General features: G+C 35.3%; 1 long non-coding RNA gene across 1 annotated transcript in view; it reads right to left on the bottom strand.

The window, feature by feature from the left end:
* Window positions 1-14,130, bottom strand: part of LOC308624035 — a 54,372-nt gene that overhangs the window by 7,224 nt on the left and 33,018 nt on the right. The gene's annotated exons all lie outside the window — the stretch shown is intronic.

Here is a 14,130-nt window from a genome sequence, read left to right on the forward strand (position 1 = left end):
AAGTGATTGCACAAAGCGGATGGTCAGTAAATTTATGTATTTGTGGATTTTTTTTCTCTAAAGATTTCCAACAAACATAGAAAAACTGTTTTTTTCCCTGTAACATCTTTTTCTGGAAGTGACTGCTAAATTCCAGAAAGTGACAATACTGTAATTACTGAATGCTAGCTCAGCATTTTGTTACACACAGTCTGATCTAATCCCTACAATAATCTGTCATACAGGTGCTATTATCCCCAGTTTAAAAGGAACTTGTCTAAAGTCACACAGCAGTAGGTAGAACAGCTGTGTTTCAAACCCAAATAAGGAAGAGCTTATTCCAAAGCCCAAAGACTTAACCATCCTGCTGTACTGCATCTTAGCATCCGTGTCTGTCTTTAAGACTGAGTTACTTTGGTTCCCCGCACCTATTCTGCTCCCCCTGGTCAGTTATTAAATAGTTATTAAATAGTTCATTTTCTCCTCTTTCTCATATACCCTACATCTAAATTCAAATCTACCCCCTGTTCAAAACCTTCCAATGACTCCCTATGATAATTAGAATAAAATCCAAAATCTTTATTTCACCTTAAAGCTCTTCATAATGTGGCCATTCATCACCTTTTTGATCTCCATTGTTCTCTTTCTCACAGGAGTTGGCATCACTGGCTTCCTTCCTGTTCCTCAAAGATGCACATGACCACCTCATAATCTTTGTACATTCTTCTCTGGGCCTGAAAGACTCTTACCCCCAGATATTTGCCCAGCTCACTTCCTCACTTCCTTCAAGGCACTATTCACATATTCCCTTATTGAGAGTTCTTCCCTCATCACCATATCTACAGAGCCCCCCATGTTGCTCTATAACTCTTTATCTTTCTCTTTTCTTAATAGCACTTATCACTACTGATATTAAATTATATAATTATTTATGTGTTTATTCATGTATGACTCCACCACTATATTGTAAACCCCTCAAAGGTTATCTATCCTGTTAAGCATCCAGAAGATTAATAATTATCCTACGAATGAATGAACATAATTTTCAATGTCCAACTATTTTGAATTATCTAACAGTTTGAATTTTTCATGTCAACTAGATTTTGAATAGGAAATAAATGAACTATTTAATAACTAGGGTTAAAAAGGACAGCAATGCAAAATGTGATCTTTTAATGTTTAGCTAAGAATGATTACAAATATGTACAAATCAATTGTGAAAAAATAAAAGCTTTATTGTTGTGATTTCTTAATTGGTTTAAGATACTTCAGGGTCAGAAAAGTTATTTCCTTTATTGTTCCCCTTTAGCCTTCCTCCATAAAGTCTGTCATCAACCTCTACTCATGACAGTATTATGGCAAAAATACTATGTGTCTATGAAAAGATGGTATAACTTATAAGGAAAAGACAACGACATTTAAAGCAGTAAAATCATTAAGTGACTTACCCTGTGATTACTCAGTAAGTAAAGCTTAAACAGATATGGACGGAAGCTCACTGTTGATTTTTTTTTTCTTTATGTTATCCTAACATTAACACCAAAAAATAACAAATTTCTGGTTCAAGCAAAAAAGAAAAAAATGACAGGCAAATTAACACTGTATTTTCTATTTTAGATAATGAATACTTCACCCTAGAATTTCCAGCATGCCAGAGGAAAACTAAGAGAACTCTTTTTTTAAATTTATTTTATTGAAGTATAGTTGATTTACAATGTTGTGTTAATTTCTGCTATACAACAAAGTGATTCAGTTATACATATATATACATTCTTTCTCATATTCTTTTCCATTATGGTTCATCATAGGATATTAAATATAGCTCCCTGTGCTATACAGTAGGACTTTGTTGTTTATTCATTCTATATATAACAGTTTGCATCTGCTAATCCCAAACTCCCAATCCATCCCTCCCCCAGCTCCCCTCCTCCTTGGCAACCACTGGAGTGGGCTTGGCCACTGGAGTAGATGGCTGAAATTGAGTAGAGATAAGGATCATGAAAGTTGACAGGGTCACAGAATTGAATTACTACTGCTGTTGGATAAGTTATTCACACAGGCATGGAAGTCACTCCAAACAATGGTACAAATTGAAATGGAAAAAAATTAACAGATTGTCTTTTATTTATGAATAGAAAAGTTGTGATGAATACCAAAATTTAAGTGCTTAAAAAGAAAATTTTAAAAAAAGAGGAGGGAGATGTCATAAGGGCATAAAAACAACCTGAAAATTTTCCAATGTCCAAAGGTTTTTGAGCAACAAAGCAACAATAGTTTTGGATTATAGCACAAAAAATAAAATAAATAACCATTAGTTTCTACTGTTATAAATAAGTGATTAAATAAATAAATACAGGAGAAGGAACAAAGCTTCCAAACAGAATAATTCTAAATAATACATGTAGAAGGAATGAGAAAAATAGAAAATCACCACGGTAAGATTTGCTTTAGGCAAGATCCATGGATGAATTCTAAAAGCCACCAAAACATTAAGAAGAAATAGGATACTTACATAGCTCAAACTACCTCCCCCAATTTATTCATTAATTACTGTGGTGGTTTTAATGTATGTCCAAAAATTTTTCAATAGTCCTTTCTCCAGAAAGTAGAGCTCAATTCTCCTCCCCTTAAGTGTGAGCTAGACTTTGTGACTCACTGCTACCCAAGAGGGTATGAAAAGGGGGAAAAAAATAGTAACTTTGTCGTGGACAAACATGGCAGACACCACCTCAACCAAATGATCAAGGTCTACATCACCAGCATTAAGTCATGATGACACAGTGCATGCCTAATTTGATGTGATAGGAAGGGTACTTCACTTTTGTGGTAGACTTCCTCAAAATCCATAATCCCAACCTAATCATGAAAAACATCAACCAAACCCAAATTGAGGGACATTCTACAAAACATCTGATCAGTGATCTTCAGAAAAGTCAAAGCCATGGAAAGGAAAGACTGTGAAACACAGAAAGAAGATTGGAGAAGACCGAGGGGACATGACAACATGCATGTAGCAAGGTGGTAGTGGATGGGATCTTGGAAAAAAAAGGACATTCATGGAAAAACTGGTGAAACCCCAATAAAGTCTGTTGTTTAATTAGTAGTGTTGTGCCAATGCTGATTTCCTAGTCTTGATAAATGTGCCACGGTTACATAAGAGGTTAGCATCAGGGAAAGCTGGCTGAAGGGTCTACAGGAACTCTGTATACTTCTTTACAACTCTTGTAAATAAGAATTCTTCCAAAATAAAGAATTTAAGAGAAAAGCTTTAAAGAATAAGAATGAGTAGCTAGGAGACCAGTATAATATCAGCAAAAGATAGAGAATATAATGAGTGTTGAAGTTGGATGTTATGAGACTCAATGGAGCAAGAGGTTTTACAGAAAAGTGAAGAAGGGATGGCTTGAAACAGCATTATAGAGTGAGGAGTAGAGGCCAGATTATCAGCTCTGCACTGGAGCCTAACATTTATTTGACTTGATGGTGCTGCTGTGTCTGGAGGTCAAATAACCACTGAAAAGTGTTCACTGCATTTGGTAATTATCTGATCCAAGTATTGTGTGGACCACTGGTCCTGACTGGTAGGGCCGCCATCCCCGAAATCTTTCAAAATCAATCATATCCCTTCCATTATCCATGGCAGATCTATGCTATTATCTGCTTCAAAGTTTCCAGCCCCCGTGGACAAAGTTCTATAAGTGATCAGAACAATGCCACAAGTTCTAAGCTGTTTTGCATAATAGAGATGACTGACATATTTGGAACCTAGTGAATGAACAAGTTCTCTGCTCATATTTCCAGCCTTTCTCACTTTTGAGTGCCTTCTACCAAGGGATAGGTTTTTCTACAAAGTTCTCTAAACATTAGGTCAAACCAGCAAAAAATTTAACAAGGAAAGGGATTTAAAAAAATAAGTTTGTTGAGTGTTCAAACTAGTAATAGTTTCTTTTACATCAATTATCTCAATCAGGGGTAATTTAAAAAATATGAATAAAATCAGGTAAAATACAGATACTGGTAAATAATATTCACTGTACTAACTGGAAAAATTAATAATATATACTACTGTAAATTTAAGATTTAGGAAAAATGGAGGTCAAAAAATGGGAAGGAAAAAGTTTTAAGGTACTGATAGGTGGACTCTTACATAATAGCTTTAGATATCTTTTAATCCAACCCATGGTTTATTTATCATGGTTATGTGCCAGCTCACACCATGGCAGAGTCATAACTGCAAATGGAGAGCCACCAACAAAGGAAACTGGCAAAGGCACACAGAGTAAACACCATTCATCACCACCAGCAAACAACTCAACTCTGCATTTAATATTCATCATAAAATTCCAAAAAGAAAATAATAAACCCCCAACTTTTCAGAAGGGTCCCAGTTGATAGATCAGTCTGACAAATACAACTAGAATTAAAACATAATGATGATAGATAAGTGAAAGATAGATGATTGATTAGATAGACAGACAGATTTAAAATGGTAATAAGTGTGTTCTAGGAACCAAATCTGAAACTTCAGTTAATAATATCCATTAGGTTAAGAAAATGAAAAAGACTTTTCTAAGACTAGCAATATTTGAGTGCTTAAATGAACAAGAGAAAAACAACTGCAGTAAAGCAACATTATAGTTTTTTCAGAGCTTGACTTCTTAAAGTGCTTTATATGTAATGTCAGTCCTACTCCCAGATAATTAAGTTGGAATCAGCATCATGAATAAATAAACTAATCTGCTCAAAAGCACATAGCAAAAATGACTGGGCCAAATCAAATCCTAGTAGAGTGTTTGGTGCAGCACAGAAGAGTTACAGTAAAAACCTGGAAAGGCATGCTAAGATTTTCCTAAAAGACAGCTAAACAAAATTTTTAGTAATAAAAAATCACAAGCTAGAAATAAAAGAAATGAATTTTTTGAACAGATAGGGAAATAGTAGGCTTTACCTTAGATGATCCCTGACTGATAACAAATACTTTGATAACTATCACATTGGGATTTCCCTAGTAATTGTCCCTAAATTAAATAAATGCAGTATTTTTACACAATCCAAAATTTAAGACAAATTTAATAAATACACTGGGCCATATAATTTATTGGGAGAGGGAACATGTATCTACATTTTAAATTATTCTAGTTAAATCAGTAAACATGTTCAGATAATTTTATTCAGTTTTGACATTGTAATAACCAGGATTTTAAAAACCATTAGTGAAATACACATATAGAGAAGTGCACATATCTTTTTTTTGTTTTGTTTATAATAGATTTTATTTTTTAGAACAGTTTTATGTTCACAGCAATACTGGGCAGAAAGTACAGAGATTTCCTATATTCTCCCTGTCCCACATATCCATAGCCACTGCCACTCCCCTGCCCCAATTAACATCCTCCAGAGTGGTATGTTTGTTACAATTGATGAACCTACATCATTATCACCCAAAGTCCATAGCTTACCTTTGGGTTCACTCTTGGCGTTATACATTCCATGGATTTGAAGCAATGTATAATAACATGTATCCATCATTATAGGAACATACAAAGTATTTTCACTGCCCTAAAGATTCTCTCTACTCCACTTATTCATCCTTCTCTCCCCTATAACCCCTGGCAACTACTGATATACTTACTGTCCCCAAAGTTTTTGCCTTCTCCAGAATGTCACAGACTTAGACTCATACAGTATGTAGCCTTTTCAGATTGGCTTTTTTCACTTAGTAATATGCATTTAAGTTTCCTCCAAGTCTTTTCATGGCTTCATAACTCTTTTCTTTTTAGCATTGCATAATATTCCATTTTCTGGATGTACCAGTTTAATTTATTAATTTGCCTAGTGAAGAACATCTTGTTTGCTTCCAAGTTTTGACAATTATAAATAAAGCTGCTATAAATAACCATGTACAGGTTTTTGTGCAGACATAAGTTTTCAGCTCCTTTGGGTAAATACGAAGGGCTAGTCCTGAAGTGTATTTAGTTTTGTCAGAGATTGGCAAACTGTCTTCCAAAGAGGCTGTACCATTTGCATTCCCACCAGCAATGAATAAGAGTTTCCACTGCTGCACTTCCACACCAGCATTTGGTGTTGTCAGTGTTCTGGATTTTGGCCATTCTGATAGGTGTGAAGTGGTATCTCATTGCTGTTTCAATTTGCACTTTCCTGATGACATATGATGTACAGTTGTTTGCTCCAACCCTAACTGGATGAAGCAAAATGAATTACTCAAACAACTGAAAAATCCAAGGGTAAATCTGACTTTAGGCACAGCTGGACCCAAGGGCTCAAACAAAGCCATCCAAATCAAGCTCCTCTCTTTGCATCTCTGCATAGACATCAATCTCATAAAGGCTCTCCCACAGTGGTCTCAAGATAGCTCCATGAAGGTCTCAGGACTGCAACTTTCCTCATTCACATCCAGTAGCAAAGACTGAGAATTCTTGTCCCAGCATTCTCCCCTAACCAAGAATTCATTGTCTCATCTTCTCCAATCTGATCTCATGACTTTCTCTGAACAAATCACTGTAACCAGGAAATGCGATATACTAATTGGCTCAGACCCAAGTATATGCTCAATCCAAGACGGACATTGAAACAATACTACCTCGTGGGCTGAAAGAAAAATGGGGCTACAGTTATCAGGGGAAGGGAAAATAAGTACTGAGAAGCAAAAATACTTCAACAACCTCCATCAGTAACCCTGTCAAGCACTATGAGTTAGGGAATCTGGTTAATCTGCAAAGACTTCCACACTAAGTGACCCATGTCAGTATCCCCCTAGTCTCACTGGGACGGGGAGTCTTTCTCAGCACTGTCCAAAAAAAACACCTTTAAGTAAAAGGAAGAAAAAGGAAGTTTGATTTGCCTGGAATGTTTTCACTGGATAGATTAATTAATCTATGAAGTAAGAGCTGGACTGACATGATTAAAACGTAAAGCACTAACCCCTATGATTTCAAAAAGGGCACCCGTGGAAGTCAGAGCTGTGATCTTGAAAGGATTTGGTTGCTCATTGAAAAGCTCCGAAATGCTTTCTTTGTGAGCATAAAAAGAAATTAAAAGAGAGCTCACAGGGAGGTAAAGACTCAAGAAAAGTAATACAACAGAGCACATTCAATAACATTGTTTCTATTAAAATAAACCTGTTGGCCAATGATGCCTGAGCTGGGTGTGGAGGCCTAAGGAGCTCAGGCAGCCACCCAAAAGGTCCCATCCAAAGAACCTAACAATTGCTGGAAAGGCAAACACTCAGCAGGGATTTTCTTCAATGGGTAAACAGTAGGGCCAGGGGCTAATCATATGGTCGTGGAAAATGCCAGCTTTTTCTTAGAGCCTACTTAGAAAACACTAGGCAAGTTTTCAACAATCCATACTAAGTGTGTAGTATTATAAATTAATGGGTAATCACAACAATATGCATGTAATCACATAGTGATAGCATATAATAATAATGGGTTAAATTTCCTTCACTGTTTTTGGAACTCTCTTTGAAATTCCTTATCTATTAGGTCAGCAGTGGCATTATTCTTTTATTATATGTATTGAATGAATAGATGCATAAATGAAGTGCATTAATTGTAAGGTAAGTTCAGGTTGTGTTAAAATGCCATTTTTTGTTATGGCTATAATGCCTATATCAGAGCCATCCTAGCTTATACAGAGTCTTTGGACAAGTTAGAGAAGGTGTCCCTTAAGGATGGATGCAGCTACTTGGGCATGTAACTTGGTGAAAAGATGGAGCCCTGGTGTAAAGCTAAAAAGTGCCCCACTCTCTGGAAGGCTTGGGGAGGTGGCAAGGGACTGAGATGGATTTCTACCTCAATTCATCTTCGTTGAAAGCCTAAGTGGTACAACTTTGGCTAAGCTTATAAAAACCCAAAATAATTATAAAAATAGGATCAAAATTCAAAATTTTCTTGAGATTTTCTTTTGTGGAGTCATTTCCCTCAGGCTAGATTCTATTAATAAATGATATACTTAATAATTGTAAAAAAACACCTAATAGAACATATTTAAACACTAAAAATTCAAATTTCTGTCAAATTGTTTTTCAACCTATTATTTATCAATATGATTTTTTCCTGAAGGCCAGGTGAAATAAAATCATTGAAAGGGTCATACATGTACAATATATATATGGTCACAAAGACTTTCTATTCTAATCTTATGGAAAATTTTCAAATTAAAACATTATTGGTACTCTAAAGGTTATTTTTTACTTCTCTTTTTGCATCAGTGGATATGCAAAATATATTTGTATTTCTTTCCCCTATGACTTCTCAATGGCTACTGTGATCAACTAAAGTCCCCCATTCTAATTCTAAGAGGTCAGATACACACAGAGCAAGGAAAATGGGGAAATTGTGATGGAGAATGGCAATGGAATATATTTTAGCCTGAAGCAGTAACAAAATTCAATTTGCACAAAAGGATTCTGATTTGCAGCCAAAGATCTAAAAAAGGTCCTTCTGTTTACTTTTCATTAGGAAAGTATACATGCCACATTCTTTTCTGGCTATCTTATAGTCATGAAATGAGATTGCTCCTCCCAGCTGTAAGGCTCTGCAAGCTGAGGCTTGTTCTGCATGTTGAAATGGGAAGAAGTAGACTGTGAGCCAGAAGATCCAGTTTTGAGTTTCAGCTTTTTAACAGTTATCTGTATTCTTGGCAAATTTCAAGTCTCTGTTTCCTTAACTATATGATGGGGGGGGGTTGCAGCTAAATGGTGATTACACTAATAATGTGGCTGTCATTTATTGACAGCATGTGTACCTGGCACTGGGGTGAGCACTTGCAATTATATTATCTCGTCTAACTCTTACAAGTCCAGTAAAGTGAGTGATTTTACAGGAGACAAGCAGAAGCTTGGATGGGTCAAATAACCTACCAAGGTCCCAGAGCTGTAGGTATCAGAGCCAGGATAGCACCAGAGGTCTCACTTAAAAGTCTATCTGGGATTCCTTCTTGCATATTTACATGCTAACTGAAAAGCAATCTATGATGTGAATCAAACAAGACCAATCTATAAGTTTTCTGTTTTTCACATACCCAAGTGCATTAACTCCAGAAGCATACACTGAGTTTTCCAAACATGTTATGAAAAAGAAACACAATTGCTCTCTTCATGAGCATGCTAAGAGTGGCTCTCTGTAAACTTGGAGAATGAAAATTGTCACTGCCAAATCTACTGCTGTGTCATATCATCAGGTATTTACATGTCTCACAGTGCAGATTCAGATTTCATTTTATGCAACTCATATTTTTCTTAAGAATTTATATAATGCAAAGAAAGTGTCTCAGGCTATAAAGCCAATTCCAAAAGAATTCTAGAAACATTCTGAAAAATAGTATCATGATGAAACAACTGGCAGTTTCTGAATGGCTGCTCTAGCTGAGAGAAGTTCTTTTAACTGGATAAAGTTAGGCATTTTTGTTTTTCAAATCTATTACCTGACTTCAAAGACAAATGGATATATGGCAAGTGCTTATTTATTCATTCATTCACTCAACATAATGTATGAAGTACTTATTGTTCTGGTCACTAGAGCTACAAGAGCAACCAAGATGGAAATGGTCTCTGTCTTCATGGAACATAGAGAGACAGAAAAAGAACAAGAAAATAAATACACAAAATAATTACAGATTGGGAGCAGTGCTACAAAGAAACTAGGATGTTCTTCTAGAGAAAAATGAATGGAGAAGGCAGTCCATTTTAGCTGTAGTAGTCATGAAAGGCTTTTTTGAAATTTGAAGGATGAGAAGAAGCCAAACATGAGAAGAACCAGGCTTTTAAAGGCTCTGATGTGGGAAAGTTTAGCAAATTTCTGGAAACTGTGTGTGGCTGGTGTAAGAAACTAAGTGTAAAAATCCACAGCTGGGCTTCCCTGGTGGCGCAGTGGTTGAGAGTCCGCCTGCCGATGCAGGGGCCACGGGTTCGTGCCCCGGTCCGGGAAGATCCCACATACCGTGGAGCCGCTAGGCCCATGAGCCATGGACGCTGAGCCTGCGCGTCTGGAGCCTGTGCTCCACAATGGGAGAGGCCACAACAGTGAGAGGCCCGCGTACAGAAAAAAAAAAAAAAAAAAAATCCACAGCTAACATCATACTTGGTAGTGAAAGACTCTCTTTCTCTTTTTTTGTACCTATATGAGATGATAGATGTTAACTAAACTTATTGTAGTAATCATCTCACAATACATGTTAGTCAAAACAGTATGTTGTATACCTTAGACTTATACTGTGCTGTATGTTAACTATATCTCAATAAAACTGGGGGATGGGGAGAAAAAGATAAATACTGTAGGAAACCACAAAAAAAATGGTAAAAGACTGAAAGCTTTTCCCCTAAGATCAGGAGCAAGACAAGGATGGCAGCTCTCATCATTTTTATCCAAAACAGGTTCTTAGTCACGAAAAATAATGAAAGGCAAACAGATTGAAAAGGAATAAGTGAAACTATCTCTGTTTGGAGATGACATGATCTTGTACATAGAAAATCCTAAGGTGTATAAAAAACTATTAGAGCTAATAAATGGGTACAGGAAAGCTGCAGGATATAAGATCACTATACAAAACTCAACTGTGTTTCTATACAGTTGCAACAAACAATCTGAAAATGAAATTAAGAAAATATTCATTTACAAAAGCATCAAAAGAAATACAATGTTTAGGAATAAATTTAACAAAGAAGTGCAAAACTTGTACACTAGAACTACAAACATCACTGAAAGAAAGTAAAGATCTAAATAAATGGAAAGCCACCCCATGTTGTAAGAATTAAAATTATTGGAGAACAACACTGTTAAGATGGCAGTACTCCAAAAACTGGTGGACAGATTAGAGGAAATTCCTATTAAAATCTTAGTTGTCCTTTTTTTCAGAAATTGACAAGTCAATCTTACAATTCATATGGAAATGCAAAGGAGCCAGAATAGGCAAAACAATCTTTAAAAAGAACTAAATAGGAGGACTCACACTTTTCAAATTTAAGACCTACTACAAAGCCACAATAACCAAGAGAGTGTGGTAATGACATAAGGATAGACTTATAGATTAATGGAATAGATTTGAGAGTCCAGAAATAAACCCATGTGTCTATGATCAACTGACTTCTGACAAGGTTGTCAAACCACTGAATGGGGAAGGAGTAGTCTTCCCAACAAATGGTACTGTGATAACTGGATATACAATGCAGAAGAATGAAGTTGGACTCCTTCCTCATGCCATATGCTAATATTAACTCAAAATGGGTCAAAGACCTAATGTAAGAGCTCAATAATAAAACTCTATGAAGAAAACATAGGTTTAATCTTCATGATCTTGGATTGGGCGATGGTTTCTCAGATATAACACTCCAAAAGCACAAGCCACAAAAGAAAAAATAAATTGATCTTCATCAAAATTATAAACATTTGTTCCACAAAGAATAGTATCAAGAAAGAAAAAGACAATCCACAGAATGAGAGAAAATACTTGTTAATTTTATCTGATAAGGAACTTGTATCTAGAATATATAAAGAACTCTTACAAGTCATTAATAAATAGACAACACAATTTTTTAAAGGGGCAAGTGTTCTGAACTGACATTTCACCTAAGAAGATATACAAATGGCCAATAAGCACATGAAAATATGTTCAATATCATTAGCCATCAGAGAAATGCAAATTAAACCCAAAATAAGACACCATATCCCATTAAGATGGCTGTAATAAAAAAGACAGGTAGTGACAAGTGTTGGCAAGGATGCGGAGAAATTGGAACACTCACATGCATCTAGTGAGAATATAAAATAGTATAGCTGTTTTGGAAAACAATTCAACAGTTTTTCAAAAGATTAACTGTAGAATTAACATATGACCAAGTAATTGTATTCACAGGTACCCACAGAAGAGAAGTGAAAATATATGTCCACACAAAAACTTGTACATGAGTGCTCATAGTAGCATCATTCATTATAGCCAAAAAGTAGAGACAACTCAAATATCCATGAACTGTGAATGGGTACCTAATATAACACATCAACACAATGGAGTTTTATTCAGAAATAAAGAGGAATGATACTAGCTACAGCATAGATGAACCTAAGTGAAAGTCAGTCGTAAAAATTACATATTGTGTAATTTGATTCCTACGGCTGAGAGTGTTGGGGGAAATTGAGGATGACAGCTAAAGGGTACAAGGTTTCCTTTTGGGTAATGAAAACCTTCTAAAATTGATTGTGGTTAAGGTTGCACAATTTTCTGAATATACTTCAATCTATTGAAATGTACACTTTAGATGGCTGAATTTTATGGTATGTGAATTATAATTCAATATTTCTGTATCAGAAAAAAAAGCAGAGAAAAAAAACAGACTAGGAGTAGAGATGAGGTTTGAGATGCAGGCACATGTGGGAGCTTGGAGGGATCTGTTGGCCATATTATGGAACTAGGATTTTATACTAAGGGCAGAAAGAAGCCACAGAGGATTTTAAGGAAAGGAGTGATATATGATTGACAGTTTAAAAAGTTCATTCTGGCTGCTGTCTAGAGAATGGTTTGAAGCAGGGGTGGGGGGGCAGTAAAAGTGGAAGCAGGGAGAGCAGTAGAAGGCTGTAGAAAAAGCCTAGATAAGACACGACAGTTACTTGAATTAGGAGATGTTACAAGAGAGATGGAGAGAAACAGACGGATTTGAGTGATATTCTGGAGAGTTATATATGTATTATATGTACACATATATGTGTATATATATATATAATTTAAATGAAAACAAAAAAAATTAAAAGCAAGTATTTGCTGAAAACGTTGTTTTTGTTCAAAATGTTTGATATTTAAGTAGGAATCTGTAATGGACTAGTTAATTTCCTGGGACTCACAATTCATTTAACTCTATTCTTTTAATAAAGGTAATCTCTATAAAGAATAACTATATTACTAAAATTTTATTCAGTTTTAAAATTTTGAGATATAATTAAAATCACACAAATGTGAAATGTATTTATTAAACTATGAGTCCTAATTTGGTAACATTAACTGTACATTATAGATGCTCATAAAATTTCAAGATTTGAAGGATCCTAAAAGTCCCCTATTTAGTCCGATGACTGCCATCTAATGATTAAATTTTTTCTACAACATTCTTGATAAGCAGCCAGCCAGATCTGATATCCTATCAATGCTAAATATTTATTAATAAGGGTATATTGGAGTTTTGACATCTCTTAAAACTTGCTTTGGACTTTAACATTTTCAGTGGATGCTTTAAAACAAACATTTTGAAGCTATACCTATAGAAAAATACTATAAAGAAATCAGTGTTTAAATAAGTTATAGTTACTTTTACAAATAATCTTGTCAAATGTGTTTCTTAATTCATTTTTCTCTTTACATGTAATAAAGAGAGTAAATTGTCTCAACGAAGTTAGGAATCAGTTTCTTCTATATTAAATAAACTGACCATCCATGAAAAGCTTATACACGGCTACTAGCAAAAATTTACTACTGAATTTAGACCAAAATGAATGAATCAAATATCTTGCAGCTACAGCAACAGCAGATTTATCCAGCAATGCTGAGGAATGAGTTATACCATGCAAATGAATTTTCAAATAATCTGCTGTTATAATCAATTCATGGAGACTTTTATATTCTTAAACCATGTCTCACTGAAATCTTTCTAAATGTGTCCAAGGTTGCTTCACTATCATAGCAAACATGAACATAATTTAAAAGTTGTTGATGAATCAGGATCATTATTTTAAAAGTCCATATAATGATGCTAGTGAAGTGAATAAAAGTTAGCTTGCTCATCAACTGAATGTTTCCCCTGAAAACAGCGTTGATGAACTTTATTGTCACATTAGGTGCCCTAGAGAGGTGCTCTCATTTCCTTTTAGAAAACCTCATGGAAAAACTTTTTGTGCCCCAATTATTTCAAAACTCTTCACCCTGATTTACTCCTTAGGTATACTCCTCTCAGTCTCATTGCAAAAATATCCTATCTATAAAAACAGGCATATCTCCCTTGCACTGGAGGTTCTCCTTTGCATCAGTCAGATCTTTTAGTTGCAATCAACAGAAACTAACTTTAGCCAGTTAATCAGAAGAAGCAGTTCATTAAAGAGACACTGTAAAACAGATAGCTAGTGGGAAGCAGCTGCATTGCACAGGGAG

Source organism: Mesoplodon bidens, assembly GCF_964165515.1.
Source record: "Mesoplodon bidens genome assembly, chromosome: 10".
NCBI lineage: Eukaryota > Metazoa > Chordata > Mammalia > Artiodactyla > Ziphiidae > Mesoplodon > Mesoplodon bidens.